The sequence below is a fragment of the Mobula hypostoma genome, chromosome 16 (genome assembly GCF_963921235.1).
Source record: "Mobula hypostoma chromosome 16, sMobHyp1.1, whole genome shotgun sequence".
NCBI classification, from domain to species: Eukaryota; Metazoa; Chordata; class Chondrichthyes; order Myliobatiformes; family Myliobatidae; genus Mobula; species Mobula hypostoma.
In genome coordinates this window covers 56,736,323-56,751,952 of record NC_086112.1, presented here as the reverse complement: position 1 = coordinate 56,751,952, position 15,630 = coordinate 56,736,323, and the positions used below count along the sequence as shown (strand labels likewise).

Here is a 15,630-nt window from a genome sequence, read left to right as displayed (position 1 = left end):
ATAATGTTAGCTACGCTAATGAACGAATGACACCTGTTAAACTCACCCCAACATGTCCTTTACATTTTAACCCACCACGGGCAATAGAAAAGTCACTGTTGCAAACAGTGCAGCGAGCAACACTGTCATTATTTTTGAGGTTGACTGTAAAGCCCGCCCACATAGAAAACTGATAGGTCTACTTAGCACGAAGAGAGACCAATCAGGATGCTCGCTCTCGCTCTCCCTCTCCCTCTCAAACAAAAAATCGATTTCCGGGATATTGTATATAATTTCCAGGCGTCAGGGAGCCGCTATCAATATGCGGGAGACTCCCGGAACTTCCGGGAGAGGTGGGATGTCTGCATCAAGAGGAGGTGCCATACTGGAATTGATGTTGTATATTGAGCCTGGCTAGGTGACTGACCTTTCAGTGAGAGAGCAACTAGGGGACAGTGATCACAAATCCTTAAGTTTTAAGATAGCTGTAGTTAAGCATGGACCTTGCTAAGTTGAGCAAGGCAAGTAACAAGAGTATTACACAGGAGCCAGAGAGAGTTAATTGGGAACAGCTATTTTTGGGCAAGTCCACATCTGACATGTGGAGGATGTTTAAGACCAGTTGCACAGAGTACAGGACAGATATGTTTCATTAAGGTGAAGGTTCAAGGACGGCAAGGTAAGGAAACCTTGGATGTTGAGAATAGTGGTGAACTTAGAGTATGTAAGCTCTAGTAAGACCCTTAATGATTATAAAGAGGCCAAAAAGAACATGAGAAGATTATTAGGAAAGCCAGGAGGAGCCATGAAAAGACACTGGCAAGTAGGACTAAAGAAAATCCCAAAGCATTCTATACATGCAAGAGGTTAAGCATGGAGAGGATAGGACCACCCAAGGATAAAGGAGGGAACATGGACTTGGAGGCAGCGGATGTGGGTGAGGTCCTAAATGAGTACTTTGCATCAGTATTTACCAAGGAGAAGGACATGGAGAATGTGGAGATCAGGCTGGAACATGCCAGGGCATTCTGAGATAAAGACAGAGGTAGTGTTGGTGTCTTAAAGAACATTAAGGTAGATAAGTCCGATGGGCCTGATAGGATATACACCAGTTTATTGAAAGAGGCAAGAGATGAGATTGCTTTGGATTTGATCAATTTCTTTGTGTCCTCTAGTCACAGATGAGTTTCCAGAAGATTGACAAGTAGCAAATGTTATTCCATTATTCAAGAAGGGAAATGGGGGATAACTGTAGTCTAATGGGTCTCATATTAATGGTAAGGAAGTTACTGGAAAGGATTACAGTTATTACAGACTACTTCCACAACACTTCCCAAACTTGCAACCTTTACCAGGTACGTAAGGAGATTTGCCATTTGTCTGACCAAATTCGAAATCTCTAAGTGAAGTATATTGTCACATATACAATTACACGTACAAGTGCAATGAAAATGTACTTGATGTGGCATCACAAGCACATGAAATTATATAAGCAGCATTCACAAAAAAAACTCAAAAACTAAACAAATTATGTGCAATTTTTACAAGAAGGAACATAATTAGAACAAAAAGAAGTCCATCAAAGTGGTCATGATGTTGCTAAGCTCTAGTGATTTCAGGTAGGTTCATGGGAAGTAGCTATTCTTGAACCTGGTGGTGTGTGACTTCAGAGTTCTGTACCTCCTGTCCAATGGTAGCTGCGAGAAGATGGCAAGGTCTGCGTACTGGGAACCTTTGGTGATGAATGTTGCTTTCTTGAGGCCGCATCTCCTGTACAGTAGATACTACCAATGGTGGGGAGGGATGTGCCTCTAACATATCAAGCAGAATCGACTACTCTGCAGCTTCTTGCATTTCTGTGTGTATGAATTGCTGTACCAGCCCACGGTGTAACCAATCGGGATACTTTTTTGTTAGAGCGCTCAGTGACAAGTTGATCCTCCTTCAATCTCCTCAGAAAGTAAAGACAAAGATGAGCTTTCCTTGTGATTGCATATATGTGCAGGGCTCAGGACAGGTCAACTGCTATATTAAGGCCTAGGGGTTTATAGCAACTGACTCTCTCCAGTGCCGATTTTTTTTCTCCATCGTAGACTGGCACATGTCGCCCTCCTTCCCTTTCCAGAAATCAACCATCAGCTCTTTAGTTTTTTTTGATATTGAGTAAGAAGTTGTTGTATCGGCACAACTCACCAAAATATACACTGCTCTGGTAAGCTGACTCATTAACAAGCATGGAGGGTCCTCTCAGTCGAATCCCAGAATCTCAAAAGTACATCAGATTTTTATACCCTTATGATTAAAGGTAACAATATGTGATTCAATCCAATTTCAGTAGTTACAATGACATCATTTACTTCAATAGTTTGGATTGACAATGATCCTTTTGAATTGCATATCTACAGTGGGGGACATCTCTGCAGGTCAATTGGCCTTGTTGGGAGTAACTAATTAGCACAGATATTCTAAAAACATCTGACAACAGAGAGCCAGATGAAACTCATAGTTGCCTGGATTCATACAGGCCAATTCACACAACCGTATTGTCCTAATGTTTGGCTGATGCATATGCAAACATCTCATTGTCATCACTGTGCAAACCATATCTCTTACGGACAGTATTGTTTATTTGCAGAGGTGTGCTCTTATCTTCAATTTACTTCTTGCTATTTACAATTCACACGAAGAACCGAAATATGGTTCGTGTTTGAATTAATATCTGCTGTATTCACGTAACGCTAAAATACTCCCTAACAAATGGTCTCAGCCTGTTCAATCTTGCCTGGAATTTATTGGCTGTTTTCTTTATCATTCTTGAGAATGTTTTTATACCGTCAACAGTGTCCCATTTTTTGTCAGTGGAGCCCAGAACTTTACGTAGTATTGTGTAATGAAGACAAATTTCTCTTGTTTGTGAATAAAAATTTGATCAGCAATGAAATTTTCCAGTGCTTGAAACTTTGCAATATTTCAAATATTATAATATTTCTTGTTAAACAGTGGACAATAAATAATGTCACAAATATTGTCTTGACAGTGCAGGGATTTTGTGGAGGTTCAAGAAAACACTAACTTCTAGAATGGCCTGGAAAAACTTCACTTAATTCAGAATTCGTTAGGTTAGCTGTGAGCAATATAGCTCAAGCCATTGGTCTGGAAAGTTTGCTTAATAGTCATTTGGGGAATGCAGAATGGGCATAGTTGTGATACCATGCCCCAATTGAATAATTAATTAGCACTGTAAGCTGCTGCCCGTAAGAGTTGACATATTGGGTAGCATTTTACTTCATTGAAGCTTTACCCCAGTTTTATGAAAATAGATTTGAAGAATGAAAATGATTGCAAAATATCTTGACAGTGAGCACTGAATTATTTAAATGATACATAAAAAAATAGAGCAGCCAAGAAATTACTGTTCGGATAAAGATAACTGGACAAATCTAGCCAGGGATATGCTTCCTGGAGGCACGTAATAAGACAATAGCTTAAGCATTCTGCTACAAAATATTTAAAAAATAGATTGTGGTGAATTCACCTCAATTGCATTATTCTGCTTTTGCAGTAAATAATATGGTTACTGACTGTCTCCAATTATTTTAGCTACTATAATACCCGTGTATTTTAAAATTGAGATTGTTGTTTAAAAGCACTGAAATGGAAGGAGGTTGGTTTCCTATGATTGCTTTCTTCATGTTTTCTAGTTCCTATTGATGGGCTGCTATTCAAAGACTGGAGACAGAGCCTGTTACTGTATATATGCCACAGAAACATCTAGAAAGTAGAACAGCAGGACATGTAAAAATAACCTACTAACTTCTTCATTCAGTGAGTGCAAGTTTAGGTTGTTGATGGTGAATTAATGGTACTGATCACCAAAGGACAAAGTTACTTAATTCTCATTAATTCGCTCCCCTTTGTGAAGTGAACCTAATTCTCCATGTATTTTTCTGATTCTTTTACAAAAGTTAAGCTGTGTGTATTATTTCCACAGGGAATGAACTTACATAATCAAATGTAAATCGTGACTTATCATGTACTAAAATGTATAGGTAATCCCCACATATGACTGTTCAGGTAATGGAAATTTTCCCTTTCGTACTTTGAAAACCACTGCCCAAAATTTTGAGATACAGGATAAAGTTCATTCTCTGTGAATTTATGTTGGGAAGAATTTCATAAGTACATGTGCATGTAGCACAGTTTTGCATTACATTGCAATACGGACTGTTTTAAAGGAATGCAACTTCCCTGAAATTTGTGGGCAGATTGCCTGCATAATGAAACTGGCACAAGCTGAGGTCATGATGCATTTGATAAGGTTCCTCATGCAAGGCTCCTTCAGAAAGTAAGGAGGCATGGGATCCAAGAAGACCGTGTTTTGTAGATTCAGAATTGGCTTGCCCACAGAAGGCAAAGGGTGATTGTAGATGGTTCATACTCTGCATGGAGATTGGTGAGCAGTGGTGTTCCGCAGAGATCTGTTCTGGGACCCCTCCTCTTTGTGATTTTTATAAATAACCTGGATGAAGAAGTAGAAGGGTGGGTTAGTAAGTTTGCTGATGATATCAAGGTTGGGGGTGTTGTGGATAGTCTGGAGGGTTGTCAGAAGTTACAGTGGGGCATCGATAGGATGCAGAACTGGGCTGAGAAGTGGTAGATGGACTTCAACCCAGTTAAATGTGAAGTGGTTCATTTTGGTAGGTCAAATTTGAAGATAGAATATAGTATTAATGGTAAGACTCTTGGCAGTGTGGAGGATCTGAGGGATATTGGGGTCCATGTCCATAGGACACTCAAAGCTGCTGCGCAGGTTGACAGTGTTGTTAAGAAGGTGTATGGTGTGTTGGCATTCATTAACCATGGAATTGAGTTCAAGAGCCTTGAAGTAATGTTACAACTATTTAAGGCCTTGGTCAGACCCCACTTGGAGTACTGTGTTCAGTTCTGGTCACCTCACTACAGGAAGGATGTGGATACTATAGAGAGAGGCAGAGGAGATTTACAAGGATGTTGCCTGGATTGGAGGGTGTATCTTATGAGAATAGGTTGAGTGAACTTGGCCTTTTTCCTCCTTGGAGCGACAGAGGATGAGAGGCGACCTGACAGAGTTGTACCAGATGATGAGGGGCATTGACTGTGTGAATAGCCAGAGGCTTTTTCCCAGGGCTGAAATGGCTAACATGAGGGGGCATAGTTTTAAGCTGCTTGGAAATAGCTGTCAAGGTGATATCAGGGTTAAGTTTTTTTTACACAGAGTGGTGGGTGCGTGGAATGCATTGCCAGTGGTAGTGGTGGAAGCGGATACAGTAGGGTGTTTTAAGAGCCTCTGAGATAGGTACATGGAGCTTAGAAAAATAGAAGGCTATGCGCTAGGGAAATTCTGTGCAGTTTCTGGAGTATGTTACGTGGTTGACACAACATTGTGGGCCAAAGACCTGTAATGTGCTGTAGATTTCTATATAGAAAGATTCCAGGAAGAGTAGTTTAAAATATTACATAGAATAAAATACAGTCGATGTTCGGGCTGAGACACTCATCAGGACTGGAAAGAAAGGGGTCAGAAATTAGAATAAGAAGATGGGAGGAGGGGAGGAGTACAAGCTAGTAGGTGTAAGGTGAGACCAGATGTGGGGGAGGCTGATCATGAGCGAGGAAAATGTGGGAAGTGGGAGGGGAAGAGGTAAAGGGCTGAAATAGAAGAAATCTGATAGGAAAAGACAGTGGATCATGGAGTAAAGGGAAGGTGGGGAACCAGAGAGAGGTGGTTGGTAGGGGAAGAGAAGAGGTGAGAGGGATTCTTGGGGTCACTTATTGTATCCTATGTGGCCTTCAGTAATCAGTGAGACCCAGCACAGATCGGGTGACAGCATCATCAAGTACCGTCACTCTGCCACAACAGCCAAGATCTCCCGGTGACCACCAGGACCTCCCAGTGGTCATCCATTTCAATTCAACTTCCTATTCCCATACCAAGAGGTCTGTCTACTGCTCCTATGCTGCCACAATAAGGCCAAACTCAGGCTGGAGGAGCAACACCTCATATTCTGTCTCTGTATTTTCCAAACTGATGGCACAAACATGGATTTCTCTAACTTCTGGTAACCACTCCCCTCTGTTTCCCCTCTCTTTTTTTTCTATTTGTTTCCCATTCTCCATTCTGTTGGCCTTTAGATAATAAATCCCTGATCAGGAATAGTCAGCATATTTTTGTGTGTGGGCGGTTATGTCTGCCAAATTGTTTGGAAGTTTTTGAAGAGGTAACTAAGGAGATAGTTGATGGTAGGGGAGTGAATGTTATTTCCATGGACTTCAGAAAAGTCTTTGACAAGGTCCTGCATGGTAAGATGATCTGTAAGGTCAGGTCACATTGGATTCAGGGGAGCTGGTGGGGTGAATTCAGAATTGACTTGATGATGATTTTGATACTAAAGAGATCTTGATCAGTTAGGGAAATGAGTCGAGGAACAGCAAATGAATTTCAACTTAGATAAATGTGAAGTGATGCATTTTGGGCATTCAACCCAGGATAGAAATTAAACATTGAATGACAGAACACTGTCAAGTGTGGTGGAACAGAGGGACCTGGTGTAGAGTTCAATGAAAGCAGCAGCATAAATAGACAGAATGGTGAAGAAGATATTTAGCATGCTGGCCTTCGTCAAGGCATTCAGTTTAGGAGTAGGGACATAATGTTGCAGTTATATAAATTGTTGATGAGGCCACGCTTGGAGTATTGTGTACAGTTTTAATCACTCAGTTGGATGAATGATATTGTCAAGATGGAGAGGCTACAGAAGAGATTAGAGAGAGTGTGGCCTTAGCAGATCATTATCCTTGCAGTGTAGTAAAATGAAGGGGTGACTTTGTTGAAGTTTATAAAATCATGAGGGGTATGGATCAGGTGTCCGGTCTTTCACCCTGGGTTGGGGAGTCCAAAACTTAGAGGGCACAGGTACAGGATAAGAGGGGAGAGATTTCAAAAAGACTTGAGTGGTAATTTGTTTGGACAGAGGGTAGTGAGTTGCCAGTGGAAGTGGTTGAGGTGCGTGCAATTACAACATTTAAGAGGCATTTGGATAGGTACAAGGTCTTGGAGGGCTATGGGTTGAACAGAGACATCTAGGACTAGGAGGGAGGATGTTGTGATTGGCATGGACCAGTTAGGCCAGAGGACCTGTTTTTGTGCTGTATTACTCCAATGACTCCATATAGCCTGACATTTCTGATGAGGCTTTTGAGTAGTGATGTGTTTGTAGATTCTGACGTTTTGCTTCTTGCACAAGCAAGTATCAGAGGTTAAATTATCAACAGGACATTCGCCACTAAACATAGGATATAAGAGTAGGGATAGGTCACTTGGCCCCTGAGGCCAGCTGTACCCTTCAGTAAGATCATAGCTAATCTATCTGTAATCTCACTGCCACATTCCTGCCTACCATCCAGTAACTCTTCATGCCTTGCTTATTAAGAATCTCTGCCTTAAATTTTTCAATATTTTGCTTCTGCCACCATTTGAGAAAAAGAGATTTTAAGTCTTACAGGCATCTAGGGGATTTTTTTAAAAAAAAACACCTCTTAAATGTACAACAACCTAATTTTAAACAGTAAACTCCCACCAGTGGAGTTCACAGTGATCCTGTCAGGGCATTCCAGAATCTTGTATGCTTTCCAGTTGTTTCTCACTCTTCTGAACTCTAGTGTGTACAGATCTAGCCTGTCAAAACATTCCTAATAGGACTAGCAACCTATTTCCAAGTAGCAGTTTAGTAAACCATCTCTGAATTGTTCCCATTGTAATAAATTTCCTTACATAACGAGACCAGTATAGACCAGGATCGAGCACTCTACGTAAAGTCTTCCAATGCCACATGTAACTGAAACATAACCTTCATACTGTTACACTCAAGATAAAAAAAATAATATTCTGTTGGCTTTCCCATTTGCTTCCTGTACTTGGATACCAGCTTTTGCAAATGTTTTGCTAAGGCACCCAGATCCTTGCACATCTTGGAACTCACTTTTTAGATAATTTGCTTTTTTGCGTTTTCCTGCCAAACAGACAGTTTCACTTTTTCCCATTTTGTACTTCATTTGCTAGATCTTTGCCCACACATTTAATCTGTTGAAATACTTTTGTAACTTCCTTATGTCCTCTTACCAAGTTACTTTCCTACCTATCTATTCAATTATCAGCAAATTTAGCATCTATGCCTTTGGTGCCTTCATCCAAATTATTTAAGTAAGTTGTAAAACGTTTTGCCAACCAGAGAACAACCCATTTATACCTCATCTTTCCCAGTGAGTCTTCTTTCCATGGTAATATTACTTCCTATACCTGGTGCTTTTATTTTCTACAATAACAATCTGGAAAAGTGTGAAGTCTTTGTAAGGTCGAACGTGAAGGCAGAACACAGGATTAATGGTATATATGAAGGTGTGTGTATACAGTACTGTGCAAAAGTCTTAGGCTTTCGGAACATGTATATAGCTAGGGCGCCTAAGACCTTTGCATAGTACTTTAGTAATTTTATGTATTACTGGTGTACTGCTGCCACAAAAAAAAACAAATTTCAGCACATAGGTGAATGATGATAAACCTGATTCTGAGATGGGTCTCTGTTGTGGACTGAAAGTGGGAGGGGGACAGGGAAAGGGGAATCATGGTGGGATAAAGGGGGGAGAGCGGGAAGCACCAGAGAGACATTCTATAATGATCATTGAACCAATGGTTTGGAATCAAATGACCTTGCCTGGTGTCTCAGGGCTGGGTACATCTGCACCTGTGCCATCCCCCTGCTCTGACACACCCCTGCCACCTGTCCCGCAGCTCTTCCGCGGTGCTTTGCCTCACCACTGCCAACATCCTTTGCTTCCGGCCGATTTAGAAACTTCCTTTCCACGTTAACAAATATGGTACCATGCAAACGTCTTAAGCAATCCTAGTTTCATTTTTTTAATTGAGATACAGCACAGAATAGCCCCTTCAGACCATACGAGCCATGCCACCCTGCAGCCCCCCGATTTAAGCCTAGGACAATTTATAATGACCAATTAACTTACCAACTGGTAGGTCTTTGGACTGTGGGAGGAAGCCCATGCAGTCACAGGGAGAACGTACGATCTCCTTATAGGCAGCGGCGGGAATTGAACCCGGGTCACCTGCAATGTGAAGATTTGTGCTAACCACTATGTTACTGTGCCAACCTTAATATGTATGTGCCTAATAGTTTTGCACAGTAGTGTATATGTGTGTGAGTGTGTGTGACTTTGACCATGGAATAATTGTTGGTGCCAGGTGGGGTGGGTTTCTCAGAAACTGTTGATCTCCTGGAACTTTCACACACAGCAGTCTCCAGTGTTTACAGAGAATTGTGCGAAAAACAAGAACATCTAGTAAGTAGCAGTTCCGCGGGTGAAAAAGCCTTGTTAATGAGAAGGAAATGGCCAGACTAGTTCAGGCTGACAGGAAGGCAACAGTGACTCAAATAACCACACACTACAACAGTGGTGTGCAGAAGAGCATCTCAGAATGCACAACATGTTGAACCTTGAAGTGGATGGTCTCTAGCCACAGAAGACCAGAAACATACATTCAGTCGCCACTTTATTAGGTGCAGAAGGCACCTAATAAAGTTGTGCAAGCAGTTATCTAATCTTTTCAACACAAATGTAAATTCACTTGGACTCTTCATTCAGTGAACTTTTCACCACAAGCTGCACATGATAGTATCCATTCTACACAATGGTAATCCCAATGGAGCACTTCTTCAGACATACCTCATACACATCTGGTTTTGCAGCCTGTTCTATTGTTTCAACATAGTAGTTTCCATAACTGTGGTTACATTATATTGTAGTTTCTTAACCACTGTTTCTTGATGTTACACAAATACCCAAAACTTTTCACATAATCACTCATCAATAACTAGAGAACAGTTTTACATTATATTTGATACATTACTAGATACTGCAAAATCAATCACAACAGTCTCAGTTTTGGTTGTTTCTTAAGGCTTTCCATCTTGGTTCCTCTACTTTCTGGTATCCGATACCTTCTAGACACCTTTTCCTATTAGCCCTTTTGAAGTCATTTACACACCTCCACTTGCTTTTCTATTCTGGGGGGCAAAAAACACTAAAAAGTTTTCAACTCTTTCATTATGTTCTCTGTCTTTAATGTCAGGGTCTGGCATAATAAGTTCATATCTGCTTTGAAATCTCTCTGGGAGTTTAAGGGCTTTGGGACTGCTTTCATGTTGCAGTGCAGTTCTTCCTGAATTGTTTCAATTTAATATGCACATGGTTAAGTAAATACAGTAACTCTGTAAGTAGCAGGAATCTTGTGGATAGTGAGGTCTTCACCAGAATGTCTACAATGTCATCTTTTGTCACTGCCATCTGTGCCAAACCTCCAAGCGGACCACCAACTTTTTGAGGAATTTGGAGTCTTGCATGCCTCAATAATCCAGAGAGCTATAATGGATAGAGTCAGGGCATGATGCTTTAGCTCTTGACAGAGTCACCCATGCCAAATAGGCAGACATCCCACCTCTCCCAGAGGTTCCGGGAGTCTCCCGCATATTAATAGTGGCTCCCTGATGCCCGCAAATAATATACAATATCACGGAAATCAATTTTTTTGAGAGCAAGCGAGAGAAAGCAAGACAGAGTGCGAGAGCGACCACGAGAGAGAGAGAGAGAAAGTGCGAGAGAGAGAGAGAGAGAGAGCGAGAGCACGCGAGCGACCACGAGAGAGAGAGCAAGAGCACGCCATGGCGGAGTGTTCCAAAAAATATATAAAACGTACGTCACCCCAGGCTACACTAAAGTGTACCCCTGCCTAATAGGAGTCAAAATAATAACGTTGTTGCTCGCTGCACTGTTTGCAACAGTGACTTTTCTATTGCCCATGGTGGGTTAAGACTGTAAAAGACACGTTGAGGTAAGTTTAACAGGTGTCATTCATTCATTAGCATAGCTAACTTTATTTAAACTAGCTGGCCAGCTGCTAAGGAGCTACTCTATTGCAGACATGCCACCTCTCCCGGAAGTTCTGGGAGTCTCCCGCAAATTGATGGTGCTACCTCCCTGAAATGAGTTTTTGCAGGGTGGGATGTCTGAATAGGTCAAAGGATAGAGGCCAGATTAAGAGTGGTCCACTGGTCCTCCAGGTTTGGGAATTCAGCTCAGGGCTATCAACCCTGATTGGACCAAACAGAATGATTATGGAATTAGCAATGAAGATTCCATCTGTATCTGTGTACGACAGTATGGACAGACAGAGATGGAGGGCTAGGCAACACATAAAGTGCTGTTGGAACTCAGTAGGCCAGGCAGCATCTATGGAAAAGGGTAAACAGTCAACTTTTGGGCCAAGACCCTTCATCAGGACTGGTAAAAAAGATGAGGAGCTAGAGCAAGAAGGTGGGGGGAGGGGAGGAAGAGGTACATAATGGTAGGTGATAGGTGAAATGGAGAGCTGAGAAACTGATAGGTAAAACAGTCCTTCCCAGTGAGGCGACACTTCACCTGAGAGTCTTTTAAGGTCATCTACTGTATCTGGTGCTCCTGGTGTGGCCTTCTGTATATTGGCGAGACCCAACATAGATTGGGAGACCTCTTTGCCGAGCACCTACAGTGGCATACAGAAGTTTGGGCACCCCGGTCAAAATTTCTGTTACTGTGAAGAGCTAAGCGAGTAAAAGATGACCTGATCTCCAAAAGACATAAAGTTAAAGATGACACCTTTCTTTAATATTTTAAGCAAGATTACTTTTTTATTTCCATCTTTTACAGTTTCAAAATAACAAAGAAGGAAAAGGGCCTGAGGCAAGAGTTTGGGCACCCTGCATGGTCAGTACTCAGTAACACCCCCTTTGGCAAGTATCACAGCTTGTAAACGCTTTCTGTAGCCAGCTAAGAGTCTTTCAATTCTTGTTTGGGGGATTTTCGCCCATTCTGCCTTGCAAAAGGCTTCTAGTTCTATGAGATTCTTGGGCCATCTTGCATGCACTACTCTTTTGAGGCCTATCCACAGATTTTCGATGATGTTTAAGTTGGGGGACTGTGAGGGCCATGGCAAAACATTCAGCTTGCGCCTCTTCAGGTAGTCCATTGTGGATTTTGGGGTGTATTTAGGATCATTGTTCTGTTGTAGAAGCCATACTCTTTTCATCTTCAGCTTTTTTACAGACAGTGTGATGTTTGCTTCCAGAATTTGCTGGTATTTAATTGAATTCATTCTTCCCTCTACCAGTGAAATGTTCCCCGTGCCACTGGCTGCAACACAAGCCCAAAGCATGATCGATCCACCCCGTGCTTAACAGTTGGAGAAGTGTTCTTTTCATGAAATTCTGCACCTTTTTTTCTCCAAACATACCTTTGCTCATTGCGGCCAAAAAGTTCATCATTTTAACTTCATCAGTCCACAGGACTTGTTTCCAAAATGCATTTGGCTTGTTTAGATGTTCATTTGCAAACCTCTGACGCTGAATTTTGTAGTGAGGACACTGGAAAAGGTTTCTTCTGATGACTCTTCCATGAAGGTCAATCATATTTGTGCAGGTGTCGCTGCACAGTAGAACAGTGCACCACCACTCCAGAGTCTGCTAAATCTTCCTGAAGGTCTTTTGCAGTCAAACAGGGGTTTTGATTTGCCTTTCTAGTAATTCTATGATCAGTTCTCTCGGAAAGTTTTCTTGGTCTTCCAGACCTCAACTTGACCTCCACCATTCCTGTTAACTGCCATTTCTTAATTACATTACAAACTGAGGAAAGAGTTACCTGAAAACTCTTTGCTATCTTCTTATAGCCTTCTCCTGCTTTGTGGGCATCATTTATTTTAATTTTCAGAGTGCTAGACAGCTGCTTAGAGGAGCCCATGGCTGCTGATTGTTGGGACAAGGTTTGAGGAGTCAGGGTATTTATAAAGCTTTGAAATTTGCATCACCTCGCCTTTCCTAACAATGATTGTGAACAAGCCATAGCCCTAACAAGCTAATTAAGGTCTGAGACCTTGGTAAAAGTTATCTGATAGCTCAAATCTCTTGGGGTGCCCCAACTTTTGCATGGTGCTCCTTTCCTTTTTTTCCCACTCTAAAATTGTACAAAGCAAAAATAATACACTAATCTTGCTTAAAATGTTGACAAGAATGTTTCATCTTTAACTTTGACTTTTGGAGATCAGGTCATCTTCTACTCACTTAACTATTCTCAGTAACAGAAATTTTGACCGGGGTGCCCAAACTTTTGCATGCCACTGTATGCTCTGTCCACCAGAAAGAGGGGGATCTCCTGGTGGCTACCAACTTTGATTCTACTTCCCATCCCCTTTCTGATATGTCGGTCCATGGCTGCCTCTGCTGCCGCGATGAGGCCACACTCAGATTAGAGGAGCTACACCTTGGCCATCGTTTTCTCAGATTCCCCTTTCTCCAGCCTTTTATCTCTTTCACCAATCAACTTCCCAGCTCTTCATTTCATTCCTCCCCTTCTCTTGGTTTCACCTATCACCTACCACCTTGTACTTATTCCTCCCCTTTCCCCACCTTCTTGCTTTAACTGCACATCTATTTTTCCAGTCCTGATGAAGGGTCTCGGCCTGAAATGTTGACTGTTTACTCTTTTCCATAGGTGCTCTCTGGCCTGCTGCGTTCCTCCAGCACTTTGTGTGTGTGTAGCTTGGATGTCCAGAATTTCTCTTGTCAGAGATGGAGGACCTTCGTTGCTGCTCTAAGCACCAGTGCTGTGATGGACACTAAAGAAAAATCTGTGCCACACCGAAGTTGATGTTACCTTGCTACAATACCTCATGCTGATTAAGCTTTTCACCATTTTAATGGACTTTTTGTGGCATAGCAGTGGTCTAAAAACATTGCACTCTTCAATATTATTCAAACATGTAGCAGAGCTGCTTGTAGTTCATGACTGATTTCCATTGTTCTAAAATGCCATGTCACTATCAAGTTGGCACTTTGACTTGGACTGTTCATAATGGGCTCTCTTCCACTTGGATCTTTGTTAATATTACCCACTCATATTGCAAAGCTTATTATGGAGATATCAGTTTTCCTATTAGGACTTATATCTGAATTTTCTTCAGATTTGGTATTTGTACAATATCTGCATGCTTCAACCAATTTGATGTCACATCTCCTCCCAGAAAGCTTTTGCTTTTAACTGCCAAACTTTTCTTTTTAGCCCAGGCTGCATATACCATTTCAAAGTACTGTTGTCAACTGCATTTGTTACAGTGCTTTGTTCACTGTGTCCACCCCTTGTGAAGAGAGCTGTGCTCATTGCACCCTCATTCTGGATTTAGTTTCCTGTATATAGCTATCTTTATGGGAACCACGGTCTATGTGCCAGTGCCTGATAGTCAAAGGCTCCCTCCCAAGCACAACTGATTATTGATCTGCTTGGATGGGTCTGGAGTATCTTGAATTGTGAGAAGCTCCAGGTTTTCCTTGTTGCTTAATGTTATGATTCACACAAAATAATTCAAGTAACCAGATTCTATCTATTCCCATGGATACTGATATATAGCCCATTATTCTGTTAGAAATACGGACCATTTATCTCTTCTACCACTTTTAAAAACAAGCATATATGCTTAACAGTCTTTTGCTACAGCTGGACAGAAAATATCTTGGGGCATTTCCAATACATAATGTGGCTTACAGTGGACCAATTTGTCACATTGTATGTATTTATAGATACTACTCTGATCAACAGTGTAGCCTTTAAGCATCCTGTCTTTATTACTCTTCTTGGATTTGCAGAAGATAATGCCAAACATTTCTTTTTCTATCTCCTGCCTTTTTGCACATGCATCATCTTCTGTTTTCCCACCACATTCGCATTTAGCATCCACAGGAATCAGCCAAGGAGATGACATCACTGCTATTATCATATTTATAGGTTTGTTCCTTCTATGCATCTTGGAATCGCAAGTTATGCTCCCTTAAAGTCCCACCTCCACACTAGCAGCTTCTCTACACACTCTCTTGAACATTGTGTCCACCATGTTGGTTGTTTTATCTTCGTTCTCTCATACCTGTCTACACTATAAATTAGCCTTTACAGTTATTGGTGGTGTCTTTTAACCAGACCAACTTTTTCCTCTGGTCTCTGGTTGCATTGTAGCTCAAGGCTCTAGATTAAAATCTTATTTCTAAGGTTTTTCTATGTCCTTCATGAGTTTTTTTTTTGTATTTTTGAAACTAATGTACTATGCAACCTTTGATTTGTTTCTGACCCTGCTACACCTCTTCTAATATTTGCATATTTCTATATCTGTGCACTTGTAATGCTATTGTGACACTGTAATTTCCTTTGGGATCAATAAAGTATCTATCAATCTATCTATATTGCCGATTTTCTCTATTATTTGTCTTTATCCAGGAACTCAAAAATAACTTTTGCTCTAGGGAGTATTTGCACTTGCACTTAGGTGGGCAATTGGCCAAATCCATTCAAATCTCTGGAGCTTGCCGATATATCTGACACATCCACTATCTGCCATCCACACTGCTACATTTTGAGAATCTGTTTTGTATATCCTTTCCACCAGGTTGCTATTCTGCTACTCCCTTAAGCAGCAACATTTCAGGCTTATCACCGCGTATGTGTAAGCTCCTCTGTGTTATTTGC

At 41.3% G+C, this 15,630-nt stretch overlaps 1 protein-coding gene across 7 annotated transcripts in view; it reads left to right on the top strand.

Annotated features, from left to right (window-relative positions):
- Positions 1–15,630, top strand: part of rfx3 (regulatory factor X, 3 (influences HLA class II expression)) — a 334,648-nt gene that overhangs the window by 142,763 nt on the left and 176,255 nt on the right. Inside the window, exon 3 of one of the 7 annotated variants that reach the window (XM_063068987.1) lies at positions 11,776–11,832. The exons of the other annotated variants lie outside the window; for them this stretch is intronic. The gene's annotated coding sequence lies outside the window, so the exon portion shown is untranslated. The remainder of the gene's footprint in view (positions 1–11,775; positions 11,833–15,630) is intronic. 7 annotated transcript variants of the gene reach the window in all.